Raw genomic sequence first — 14298 nt, forward strand, 5'->3', positions numbered from 1 at the left:
CACATAACAAAGGACAAAATAAAATTAAGAACCACGAAAAGGAATGCCTACTTTTATTTTTGGAGAATGACCAAACAAATTAAACAAATATTGTATATCTATAAGATAACTTTTATTTTATTGTTTATCTACATTATTTTAGCTTGTGTACTATATAACATAAAGGTAATTTGTGATATCATTAACATGTCCTAATTGGCACATTTAACAGAAAATTGTCAATTAACACTAAGTGTGGGACAAAAAAGATACAACTAAATTAATGCGACAGTAGAAAACCGGTGTTAAAATCCCGTAAATTGATTAGGAACAGACAAATCAAGATATCAAACAAAGTAACTTGGAGAATCGTAGAACTCCGAAAGAAGGAGACTAGATTTTTGACAGGATAAGCGTCTTCTCCAATGCATGCAAATTCACAATCAGTCAAAATGTCATAATCGGTAAATGTACAGATCAGGCGACTATAATAGAATCTTAAGATCTAAGACCACGCAAAAATGTTGCTAGTGTGTTAAGACACTGACAAATCGTATCGTCAACCAATTTGTAAGGTTGACGGTAGAACTAATGTTGTGTCGAATTCTGTCGTTCTTCCTTTTAACTCATTCAATATATAACTTGACTTGATATCTTGGTCCATGAGATTTTAAGATTAAAAAAAGGTTTGTCCATAGTTTACTTCAAAATTTAATTCTTATCCTGGTATCTATGATGAGTTTATTCTTATCTTGACATCACACTTGTGACTAACGAGGGGACAAACGGTCGGACATTTGCATCACTATATAATCCCTTTACGTGCGAAGGTATGAAAACAGAACAGATATATTAAAATAGTCTTATAATAATAGATTATTTTTATTTTGTAACAATCCTACCTAGTTTTGGAGTCTTTGTACTTGTATGTGATCCTGTAGAGGGTTCCTTCATAGGGCAGCAAGCCAAAAATAAGGAACAGTGTTCTAAGATTTGGTCATAGGTACTTGAGCAGCAAGTACTATCACTTGTGCACAACATGGCACACTGGATTCGGGATTTTGCTTCCACTGTATGAACTGATGCTCCATTTTGAACTATTCTTATGTTTGTGTTGGTGTTAAACTTCTGTGTTTTAATACCAAAACTTTCAACATATTGTGCAAAAAGTGCAAACACAACTGCTGTTCTTATATAAAACATAGCATTCATTGATAATCCGCTACCATTTGAGAATATGGTTTTGTAGTTTTACTGTATAGCGTCTTCGCACAATAACCAAACAAATATGATGAGTCTATGAAGATGTAACAAAGTGATTGCTTTATTGTATGATATATTGGTCTATTGATTTCTGTCATAAATAATTGAAATTATAATTTCAATAACATCACATAAACATTTTGGAAATGTATTTATTTTTCAATGGAGCTTGAAATTTGATATAAGAAAGTCGTATGATTTCAATTGGTCGAGCTTTTAACTCTTATTTCATGAAATTAATGTATGACAGATCATCAATACATTTAGAAAATACTTGGAGTAAATTACATTTTTCAGTCCCATGAAAAATATACGATAACCAATGAAAAACCTTTATTAAGTGTAGACACCTTTTGCGTTTACCGTAAAAACGTACATTTGGTATTACAAATCTACGAAAATTAAGAAGAAGGGTACAAAGCGTTAGCTATTTTTCCTGATCTTTCAATCTTAATTAAATTTGGTAGTTTCGATTTCTGTCGTTGTTCCTTATTTTTTTTTCATTTTTTAAAGTACTGGTTAAATACAATAGCTGCTGGACTATGAGTTCCCGAGGGTATCATCAGCTCAGTAGTGTGGTAGTAAGTCACTGCTTTGATACTGACATGATTTATGACATACATTTCTTAAATTATTAAGACACTCAGGTCCCTAAAATAAATTAACTTTCGGTCGATTATTTTAAGGTATCATTTAAACATATTTATACACCCTCGGCTTTCAAATATTTTGCTTTGGAAAAATCGCTTTGGACGCAAAACATGTATGAATTGGTGTTTGTATATTTTTTGTTTAAGTGTGCAGAGGAAAGAAAATTCAGAAAGTTGTTCCGGACTTACAAAGTTGAACCAGTGTAGCTTTCATTGAAGTGAGAGGTATAGCTTTATAAACAAAGTTTAATCCACCTTTTGTTCTACATGAGAAAATGCCTGTACCATTAAGAAATATTTCCATTCGTTTGATGTGTTGAAGTTTTCAATTTTGCCATTTTCAGTTTTGAATTTTCTATGAAGTTCGGTATTTTTCTATATCATATTTTTTACTTGCTCTGAGTAGGTTTTTTTACTGTCTTTGGACTGTTATCTATTAGATCAATATTAAGTGCGTATATACTAAGACATATTCCTAAACTTCATCGTTGAAAAAAAAGAGACTAATGTTTATGGCATTTTAATAGAGAGTACTTTTAGATTGGAACTTTGTAGATATATTCGTTGTGTCCTTTATATCGATCTGATGAGTCATTTCTGTTAACTGATTTTACCATTTGTTTTTAATTTGTTGTTGTTAAATCCCCTTCCATTTACAGGAAAGGTTGATCGCTCGTGAACATGTTGAAACCCGCCGAATTCTATGCTATCCAAGGTCAGGAGCCTGTTATATGGTGGTTGTTGTTAGTCGTTGTTTATCATATGTGTTTTGTGGTTATAACATGATACAGTCCTGTACATCAACTAAGCCAAAGAGTTTTTTCATTTAAATTATTCTATTTTTGACATGTCGGGACATTTTATTGATTAATATACGGTATGGTATTTGCTCATTGACGACTACTAGTTGCCTTCATCTACCGATTATCTGTTGTGCAAACACCCTCGAACTGAAATGACACAACGTAACGAGATTCTAATTCATTGTGAACATTATGTACTATATCTTGTATGAAGGTATTATTTTGTTTGCCTCGAACAAAATATTTCATTTGTTAGAAAGCGTATGAAGCCGCTGCCAATAATTCAGGACTCGTTATGGATCGTTTTGAATAATGTCGTAAAAGGCATGCTTTAATTAGTGTACCAGTACACTCGTCCTAATCCCTGGAGCATTATCGACTACTTTTAGTGCAGTGTATTGAAATGAGTGTAACGTATACTAAAATATTAATGATTTCTAGATTAGTTTTATTGACAATCAAATATCTGATTATCTTTAAATCGGCACAATAACACTTATTGCGTAACAATTCAGTAAACACGGTAAATATTTCATAGGTACTTTTGATGTGCAATATTTTAAGCTATTGACTAGTATGATACATCAAAACTTCAATTAAGAAGGCAATTTCATTTTACTATGGAACAGTGATGCATTGCATAGTTATGACTTACGCTTATGAAACAGACATTCAAATTAAAAAAAAAGATTATACTATGTTAGAATATTGCAATTAGTATTGTCAAACTTAATTGAACACTGCGTTGTAAATAGTCAGTATTTCTGTGTTGACACGAATTATCATTGATATTGTAATATTAGTAAATCAACTGTTTACAAAACTGAGAATTGTTCGAAATACTTAGGACTTTCGACACCAGAAATAGACTATATTAGCTGTATTTGAAAAACCTTTCGGTATGTTTTGTTCTCAATGCTCCACCTCTTCGAACTGTATTTGTTTGGCCTTTTAACATTTTTTTATTTGGGCGTCCCTGTCTTTTGTAGAAAGACGAACTACAAGTCTGGTATCTTCTATAAGTTGTTTTTAAATTTTTTATTGGAATGAGTGTATGTTTCAAAGGAATAACAGAAGAGATTATAGCATTAAAAGATATCAAACCTCGTTTTGTACAAGCTTAACAATATGACATATTGTTTTAACACTTGTATGGTATTTATGATGTTGAAGACCATATATTGACGTAAATAACTTTTTTAGTCGGATTCCTGTCTGATCTGTATAAAACGTTAAATGTCGGTGATTTTGTTTGGTACTATATATCTTTATTTTATTACCTTGATGTATACTTCACAAATAATACAAGATGGTCCCGAGCGATAGATAATAGGTCCTGAAGTTGTGAACTTTTTATTAATTCACAGTTTTCCTTTTATTTGTTTTTGTGCTATTACGCCCTGTTTTCATATGACTCTTTAGCGTGACTCGGATTTTTTTGCTGACGTTTTTGTCAAATTTCATGTACACTTCTCCAATTTGAATTTACAAAGAGTTCCGTAATTTTGTTATACTTTTATACATGTACCAATGAGTTGTCTTTACCTACTTTAGCCCTGTACTTCTGAAGTCACACCTATTCAAATCCGTTATAAACATAGATAGGGTAAAAAGAGAATTAACATTCGTTTAAAATTCATGACGCTTTCCTTTATGATGTTCTCTCCTCTGTTTCAAAAAAACAAGCTTTTCAAAAGAGTGTTATAAATTGATAAAAGAGAGACTCCAGATACCCGAGGGACATAAAAACTCATAAATCGAAAATAAACTGACAACGCCATATAGGTTGTAGAATTATTACAGCGATTCAAGTATTATACACCTACAACAAAGCAAGGATAAATCTAACATAGTATACAGCAGTTCCATATATATCGCATCTGGTGCAGTAAAATAGGTACCCGTAATGTTAATATTATAACTGGTCGATACTTCTGCTGGTGGACTGTTACTCCCGAGGGTATCAACAACCCGGTAGCCAGTACTTCGGTAGTGGAATGAAAAATAAACGTATAATGTGTTTTTTTTTATTTTTTGTTTCAAAAGGTTTGACATCATTTTAAATTAAGGACAATATCTCCTTCATGCTAAGCTCTGATTCCTTCCATGGCTTTGGATATACCATTTGTCTTTTTTTGGTTTATAAGCTCTTCATTTTTCTTTAATAAGTTTTGGATTTTCAAAATTTTGATCTCGATCATCACTGAATAATTTTGTTGTCGAAATTCGCATCTGGTGCAGTAAAATTGGTACTGTTAATGTTGTTACTATTGATGATGCCACTAAAGCTTTCTCTTAAATGACTCGTATATCTGCATTGTAGTTTCACACAGGAATAGTGTCTAGCCTTAAGTATTGTCGGCCTTACATTCCTAAGTATTGAGAGTCAATGAATTCAGTTTTATGTTCGTTCCTTCCAACTGCACATGTTGTTACAGGATGCGGCACTATATCATCTCTGTTTAATTTAGGCAACAAATCCTTACTAAAGGTATTGAAAGAAACACCCTATCAATTCAATGATTTATATCAGATCAATTCAATGACTTATCCCCGTTCAATTCAATGACTTATTCTATATATAACCATAAGATATAAATGATTCATTCGACGTCAGGTTGATAGCAATGTGGCACATGTATGATGCCAAGAAAAAGTCTTAACGTTGCCATAAAAATCTAAACAGGCTATGTGTGAAATTTGCAACCTTTAAATGCTCTAACTAGGCCCAACTTCCACGTTGAGAAGCATCATTTTAACCACGCGTGTTGAGATCTCTATTGAAAAAATCTGGTGAATGCGCATGAAGCTAAATCGGTTCTTGGGTCGCTCCTAAAATTTTGGTTGGAAAGCATGAAATTTTGCTCTTGAACCGTTCTTGATTGAATGTCAAATGTCATCCGACTTCCTTCAAGGTTTGGTGTGCATGTGCAACGGGTTATCAGTGTGCAGTAAGATTTGTGCGTTTTGAAGATAGTTTGTTTTGCACTGAAATTTGTCAATGTAAAACACCTGTGTCATTATATCAATACACACTTGACAGATGTTGATGATGATGATGATGATGATAATGATGATGATGATGATGATGATGATGATGATGATGATGATGATGATGATGATGATGATGCTGCTGATTGATTATCTGAGCTATTTACATCTTAAACATTCGAATGAATTTAAAAGACTTACTTTGCATCCAGTTATTGTCTATTTTTTTATGTTGTTAATAAATTTATGTAAGTTATCACACACACAGTATTTTCGTTCTATACGATATGATACTTGGCACATTACGAACGTCAAATAACGCCAAGAAACGTTGACAGGATACTTATATATATTTTGAAAAATTTTATACGAACACATGTTTATGTAAAAACAGAAATATCATAGATACATTTAGTCTGAAATGAAAATGTCAAATACTGACTAAAAAGCCAATGGGACTAAATTCAATAAAATTTTGTTTTTCCCCTCCTTTACTTCCCGTTTAAATTTTAAATACTGACAAGTCTATTAAAAGATACATTTTTATATTAATTTGTATAATTAAAGTTCAAGGCTATCCTTGTATGGAAACAAAATTGAGTCATAATTGAACAAAATTCTTAACTAATAAAAACGTCAATTTTAATGCATAAAAACGTTATTTTTAAATTTGATATCTCCTACAAGTTTCATAAATGCTGAATCAAATATCGACTTAACAATATGTTTACAAGTTCTGAAATAAACACCAAATTTACAGTTAAGAAGACAACATTTGGAAATATATAATTGTTAACCTTTGACCCTCTTTATGCAAAATTGACCACTTCTGAGGATTATGGCATCATTAATCCAAAAGTTTACGATTTTTTCTTTCCAAGGATATATGATTTAGCCGTGTGTTCTATGGGTGCATTAAATTACTTTTTTATGATTTCACCGCTGGTCTAACACGGTATCTTCTAACTTTTTTCTTGTCACCTTTTTAATTGACTCGGTTTGGGTATGGAAGGGGAAATTACAAAAAATACCATCAAAGTCATATAAATTTATAGGCAAATACAAATCTTAATCAACATACAAACTATATAAAGCAGAATTGACATAATCGATGTTGAATAGGCGAAACTTAGTAAGGCATCCTTTGGCATCCAGAAAAAAGTTTTTTTTTCAACCAGCTTACAAAACAAAAATGGTAAAATTCAAATTCAAAGATCTAAATATGCCATAAAACGAAGATGAAACAAAATGTAGGCCTTTTTTAAAATTTTTTTGGTTGTACATGTTTTATGAAGTTGAAAAGAAAAAAACATTTCAGAAAAATTATTTCAAAAGGCATGCCAGTTAAAACAAATAATAAGAATATATTGGAGCCAATCCTGTGGAATATGAGTTTTTATTAATATTACCTTCTGTTTTACTCGGTAATCGTAAGTTGGTAGTTGGTGCTCTCATTCCGAACATATAATGTTTTAAAAAATATATATTATGTTGATTGAAATTCAAGATGTCAATGTAAGCAAGCGCATACCGAAATAACGTATCACAGTTAATGTTCACAATAAACAAAGGAGCCAATTGCACTTCATCATCGATGAAAGAAAGCATGCAATGGAATGTGACAAGTTTATTAAGTAAGAAAAATATCGTTGATATTATTGTCTGGAGGTGTAAAATACATAACAGAGCAATCGTATCTGACATGAAACAAGGCGTTCGCATTTCTCTAACTCGTAATATCAATACTGTTCTATAATATTTTTATGCTTATATGAATCTGAAGTAGTTATTATTCCCATTATAGCGTTGAGTAATGTGCAACATATTTATTATTGTCATATCATTTTCGCTGCATGTGAAACCAAGATAACTGCCTTCGCTTTCAATCCAATATTTCTATCTTGGTTTTTGATAATTGAACTGAATTTAGTATACCATTTTCTTACGGATGTCAAGATTAATACATTGATATAAAAAAAATCAAAAAAATGTTTGTATTATAAAGGTTTCATCTATCAAACATTTTTCGTATGTTTTTAATTTCTTGGTTCAATCATCATTCTTGTCTTTGTTATGCCGCCTTTGCCCCACGATTTCCAATTAAGGTTGTCTTTGAACACACCGTTGATGTTGGCATTAGTACATTTGGCATGCCACCAACCACTATATTTGGAATCAGAACACGACAGCTTTGGTTTTAAGTCGTTATCCTTGTCACGAGTAGAAAACATCATACCATTCATTGGATTGTTATCCCAATCGTTCATTGAATCACCTATAAATGTAAATTTAAAATATGTAAATTAAGGCAAAGTATGTTACCGATGTTATAATTATTTGGAAAACAACAGCACAGTACATTAATTACATACTTTTTGGACGTCTTTCTATGATATTAAAGACACGTATATTAAAGAAGATGTTCTCTTAACACCAGACATGACTTACATGTATATCACGATTTAATTACATTCAAAGCATTATAACAATGACAATGACATTATCTTCGAAAACGGCCATGTTCATTTCAGCTACAGGCAATTGTTGCCCTATGTTTTTATGAAACTTTTGTTTTTTATATTCATTTAACTCTCATGTAAAATGGCAAATTTTACAGAGATTCTAACTACAAAATAGGTTGTTCTAAAAAAGAAGTAGATATTGTGACGATAATATGCTGCAAACCATTTATTTCAAATCTTAACTTTGAAGTTTCCTTGGAACTTGAAATGAGTCTGCTCAAGTGTGAAAAACTGCAAAAAACAGTATACACAGTACCAGAAAAATTTGCGGGGTTGCATGTACCATTAATTCGTGCAGAATACTAGTATAACCTAAAGTCCTTTTACGAATGTCCGTCAATGAATGAAAAAATGAATGAATGAGTAAATAGTTATCAAAGGTAATAGGATTATAATTTAATACGCCAGACGCGCGTTTCGTCTACATAAGACTCATCAGTGACGCTCAGGACAAAATAGTTATAAAGCCAAACAAGTACAAAGTTGACGAGCATTGAGGAACCAAAATTCCAAAAAGTTGTGCCAAATACGGCTAAGGTAATCTATTCCTTGGATAAGAAAATCCTTAGTTTTACGAAAAATTCAAAGTTTTGTAACCGGAAATTTATAAAAATTACCATATAATACGTTGTAAACATAGCATATAGTATAATAAAGTATGCTAGCTCTACTCTTTTGATTAATTGATATGGTGACACAATCATACAACATCTTCTTATTTAATTTTACAGTATTATATGCTATAGTATAGTAAACAAACAAAAATCATGATGTTATAAAAGATTTAATGTAATGCATGGTTAAATCAGATGAGTGCAACATGTAACCATATACATTCAAATTTTGAATCTTGTTTCTTACATGGTAGAAGTAGAAACAGAAAAAAGGTATACGTATAGCATTAAAAAAATGTGTCCTTATTTCTAAAATGTTCCTTTTGAACAGAAATATGATGTTACTGCGGGGTATTTGCGAAAAATACCAGTCAAGGAACGGTTAAAATTCCCAAGCCTCTAGGCGAGGGAAATTTGGTCCCACAATCGTTCTTTTGTATACACATGTTTTTTCCCTCTTTATATGTATATCTCTGACAGTTTTCAGTTTAACTCATTCAATAGTGCATAACCATGTTGTCGAGATAAAGTGAGAAAGGTTCCTAATAAATTAGGCGGGAACAGGCAAAAAAAAGGAATATCCAAAATGGCAAATACCACGGCAGAGAGGGGAATTTGAGACAAATTTGTTTGAAATGAGGAAAAAATGTTAGAATATGCGAAAAATACCCTGGCTAACAACCAATCAAAATCCGGCATTCTTATCTAAGGTGTAATTTTAAAATAAATCTCAACATGACATGCTTGTTTTTCAATAACATCTATATTGAATATTTTTCGACGGACAATGTTCTGAATCGTGTTAACGTTACTTTTCATAAATATGTGGTTTTAAAATAAAACTAAACCGGGCCTCATACCAAGACAAATCCGTATCCATCCATTTTGACATGACCTATTTATTTCGTTCCATGCACATAAAAACAAACATTGAGAAGCACAAAGTGACGAGTATTGCAATTTCCATCTTAATATCTTTCTTGCCTTACCTTTCTTTCCATACAATATGCACAATTTAACGAGAAATTAAACAAATTCGACCCAAAGGTCACTCATTTCATCATTTTGACATGCCTTATTTAATTTTTCTACGTTAATCCAGAACGGTTGTTATAAATTTTATCTCACAATTGAAATTAGTTATATGTGTATTTATTTTCTTCAATATCATAAAAAATAACAAATTAATAAACAGAAATCCTACCATTTCTCTGTCTGCGGATGGTCCGTCACCGTACCGGATATTATATACTATTGCGTCCAAACATTTTTGTCCGGGGTAGTTTAGACACAGTGTACTTAAGATCTATCAATATGGAATAATATTCGTATATCACTTGTATTAAAAATCCTGCTAAAATACCTCATTTTTGCCTGATTACCCAATAGCAATTTTCAGTCATGTTGCTATCAATTCTACAATATTATGTCTGAGTTGAAATAAGTTTTATTGGTGAAGCTTTAAGATTAAGTTCAGTGCATTTTAAAGTTGTTTATATCATAATGGTTGAAAAGTTGATTTGAGTCAATACCAATATCGTTCTGAAAATATTCAATAACATGGCGGAAAACTTCTTTCTTCTTGATTTTGCGTGAAACATGGTAAAAATTTACGCATATTTGTATCTGCGGATCACACGATCTGGCTAAATTATTTCATTTTTACTTAATCGTTTGTTTCACTAAATGTATATCAAATTCTCTGCTCACTTACAAATAATCATTGTAGAATTTGTTGAAAAACCGTAGAAATGTTTAATTTATAATTTTGTATCTGTAAACTTTCACGAAAGGTAAAACATGAAATTATCATTCATCCAAAACCATAATTTAAATGTTTCATCCAAAGCACATTTGACAGCATTTTTTTTTAATTGAAAATTGGAATTTCCACGTTATTCCAGATGAAATAAAGTTAAAAAAATGCAGAAGTTGGTCTAAGTCCCCTTATTCAAAAAAGACAGAGGAGTTCGTTGAACAATGTTTGCCAAATGCATTAAATGACGAGTCTTTTCTAAATGTTTTTATAGTCTATTCTCATCTTGTGTTTTACACCACTGTCTTATATTAGGCATATGATTGACTTGCAAGCATGTTAAATCCCGTCGAATTACGTACCGGTATCATTGACAAGACCGGACCCATTCATTTTACAGGGGAGTGTCACCAACACTTACTTTCAAAACATTTCATCTTTGATTGATAATTATAAGGTCAAGAAGTATGAACAGAGCAAAGAGTGACAGATGGCTTACAAATTTTTAAACTTCATTGTCTTTGATGTCTGCAGGCAAAAGTTCAAGTGAGTCCATTAAATAATTAGTGTAAACACAATGCACGTGCAAACCCAAACGGTTGACTAGGTTATAGCAAAATGGTCATTCCTGTTTTTCCGAACGGCAGTAAAACGGTTATCAAAGAAAGGCGTCTGTTTTGCTATGTGCGATGTATAAATTCCAGCCACGTCTGGTCCAAATTATAACGTGAAATCCACTGTCTCGTGTAGATACTGCCACAACCTCTGCACGTTAACAGAATTCTTTGAGGGGTCCATAGGTGGAATTTTGCAAGGGCCAAATTTCGTTTTCCAAAATAACAATTGCTGAATTAGTAATGCTGATTTTATATTGGCTAGGCATACAGATATACTTTTACTTCAAATGATTGTTTACTCGGTCTAAAAAAAACTCGACTCACAAAAATCAAGAAACAATTTAGATTTTCGATTATAACGCGTGCATCTAGATTCTTGATATTCAATCGAGAGAACAAGGGCCAATAACAGTAGTTTGTTCTTCATGTTTATCCTTTTTTGTGGTTTTTCATGCAAGTGGCTATATATTTTAATATGTTTATAATAATCAGAATGGATGACAAGTCATTTGGAATTAGGCAACACAGTAGGAAAACGCTATAATGTTCGGGGAAATTTAGCAGACTATTGAGAATGTACCCTTCATTCTCACACCTCCACATTATCATGATTATAGGTCCCTAAGTAATTATCAACGATCGGTACATTACGTTTGCACGCATTCCCCCTACATTTGCGAATACAAATCATTAAATTTTCGCGCAACCTTTTATTAAGTTTGTGCGATTCATTTCACAGGTAATAAAAGGTAAACTTATAGATAATTCACATTCCATTTCTTTACGGTCCTAGGTTAAGCATTACAGTTTTTAATATCAATTTTTAGGTTATATTTGAATAACAACTGTACAAGGGGACTTAATCCTGTGCATGTTTAAGTTTAAATTATGATTACCTGCTGTTCCACTGTAACCTGTAATTGTAAGCTGGTAGTTAGTGCTCTCACTCCCCACTCATATTCCATCGTACACAGCATACGCTGTAGTCTTATTGACATCTTCAAGATCAAATTGGACTTGGTGATCTTTTTGTTGTCGAAGAATATAATGGAGATTGTCATTTCCTTTTGAAATAGATAATTATTTACAGATGATTAGCGGTACATATTCTGTCGATATACTGCTTTAAACCTTGAAAATTCATAGATATTCATGTTCAATGAAATAGATTTTTTGAATATCAAGAAATCTGCGAGCAACCTTTCATTCCCTCTCAAACAAAAAAACAAACAAACAGACATTTAAACGTAAAAAAATTGTCTCCAACAAATAAATTGTATAAACACGATGAAATATGTGAAGCTTCTTTTTTCTACCACAATTTACCAAGATTTAGTACTAGAAAAGTCATTGATTTAGTATCAAACACCTGCAATCAACACAAAAAGGATAAAACCAACATAGATTGTAGTAGATTGTAGTAAGGAGAACCACTGACCAACACGTTACTTATAAAGATTTATTTTTATGATTTTTAAAATATCGTGATTGTTATGGGCATCACTGTTCTCGGTGTTTATAATTTTCGCCCTTTGAATTGTTCGTGTTATCGTCCATCATAAAAACATAAAGCTCCAAGGAAGCATTCGAGATCTCAGATTAATCGCGAATTTAGCGAAAATAAATTACTCGCGAAAATTTAATCACTTTGCAGTATCTATTATTCCTCTGTTAAGGAGTAAGACGTGATGACTGTACATTTGCTATTGTTTTGTTATTGTATGTATCTTTTTCCAGTCAATCGGGATTATAAAGTAATTTAATTTTGCTAAATTTTTTGTTTTAATGGCATCAGCTGTCACACGTTCGATGAACGTTACAACAGAGTCACAAGCCATACGTATTGATTGCTATCACACTTTCGATGAATGTTACAACAGAGTCACAAGCTATACGTATTGGTGGCTATCACACGTTAGATGAACGCTACAACAGAGTCACAAGCCATACATATTGATGGCTATCACACGTTCGATGAACGCTACAACAGAGTCCCAAGCCATACGTATTGATGGCTATCACACGTTCGATGAACGCTACAACAGAGTCCCAAGCCATACGTATTGATGGCTATTACACGTTAGATGAACGTTACAACAGAGTCGTCACAATCCATACGTATTGATGGCTATCACACGTTCGATGAACGTTACAACAGAGTCACAAACCATACGCATTGATGGCTATCACACGTTTGAGGGAACAAAAATTTTAAAAATTGGATCTTAGACTATTACAAATATGCTAAGACATATAGCAAAATGTAAGTTACGGTTTGCACATGCCAACCGAATCAAGTTTGAAATTAATATTACTATAAATATGCTTGAATATAATCAAATAGTTAAGATACTCTATTAGCATGCATAACGTCAAATCAGCTAGTATGTAAATTGCTGTTGTTGGAAAATGTTCATTTAATTCCCGTATGTTGTTATTTAGACAAGTGGGGCGAAAGATACCAAAGGGACATTCAAACTCATAAGTCGAAAATAAACTGACAACGCCTAAAAAAAGACAAACAGTCCTACAATAGTACACAAAACACAACATAGAAAACTGAAGACTGAGTAACACGAACCCCATCAAAAACTTAAGGTGATTTCAGGTGCCCTAGAAGGGTAAGCAGATTCTGCTTTACATGTGGCACCCGTCGTGTTGCTAATGTTAGTACAAACCGGTTATAAAAACAAAATGTTAATTGAAATATCTTACCAAGCTAATGTTCTCCTGCTATATCCCCAAATCCATTTTTGTAATCCTCCCAATCTCTATAGAAATCAACATTCCCATCAAATCGTCTTTGAATTGTCTACAGATACAAAGTATTTTGAATATAAACGAAGATTCTAAGACCCATGAAAATAATAGTATATAAATGAATAAAGTTTAATTAAACAAAATATATATTTGCGAACAATATTTTTTTTCATTTTTTTTTGTAGAGTTGGTGCTACTATTTTTTTTTACAAAATTCAATTTTCAATTTCTAATTTTCACATCATGTTCTAAAGAAAATTATCAACCCCGAAAAAAAAATAAATCCAAAATTCAAAAAAGGAAAAGACCATAAAACATGATAAAATCAATCGCTCGACTATAT

At 32.0% G+C, this 14298-nt stretch overlaps 1 protein-coding gene and 1 long non-coding RNA gene across 2 annotated transcripts in view; both read right to left on the reverse strand.

Annotated features, from left to right (window-relative positions):
• Positions 1 to 1254, reverse strand: part of LOC127723018 (uncharacterized) — a 103040-nt gene extending 101786 nt beyond the window's left edge. Inside the window, exon 1 of the long non-coding RNA XR_007991798.1 lies at positions 882 to 1254. This is a non-coding gene — a long non-coding RNA (uncharacterized LOC127723018). The remainder of the gene's footprint in view (positions 1 to 881) is intronic.
• LOC127723840 (ficolin-2-like) overlaps positions 1 to 14298 on the reverse strand; it is a 174928-nt gene that overhangs the window by 125312 nt on the left and 35318 nt on the right. The gene's annotated exons all lie outside the window — the stretch shown is intronic.

This window comes from Mytilus californianus, unplaced genomic scaffold (assembly GCF_021869535.1).
Source record: "Mytilus californianus isolate M0D057914Y unplaced genomic scaffold, xbMytCali1.0.p SCAF_13, whole genome shotgun sequence".
In the NCBI taxonomy this organism is placed as follows: Eukaryota; Metazoa; Mollusca; class Bivalvia; order Mytilida; family Mytilidae; genus Mytilus; species Mytilus californianus.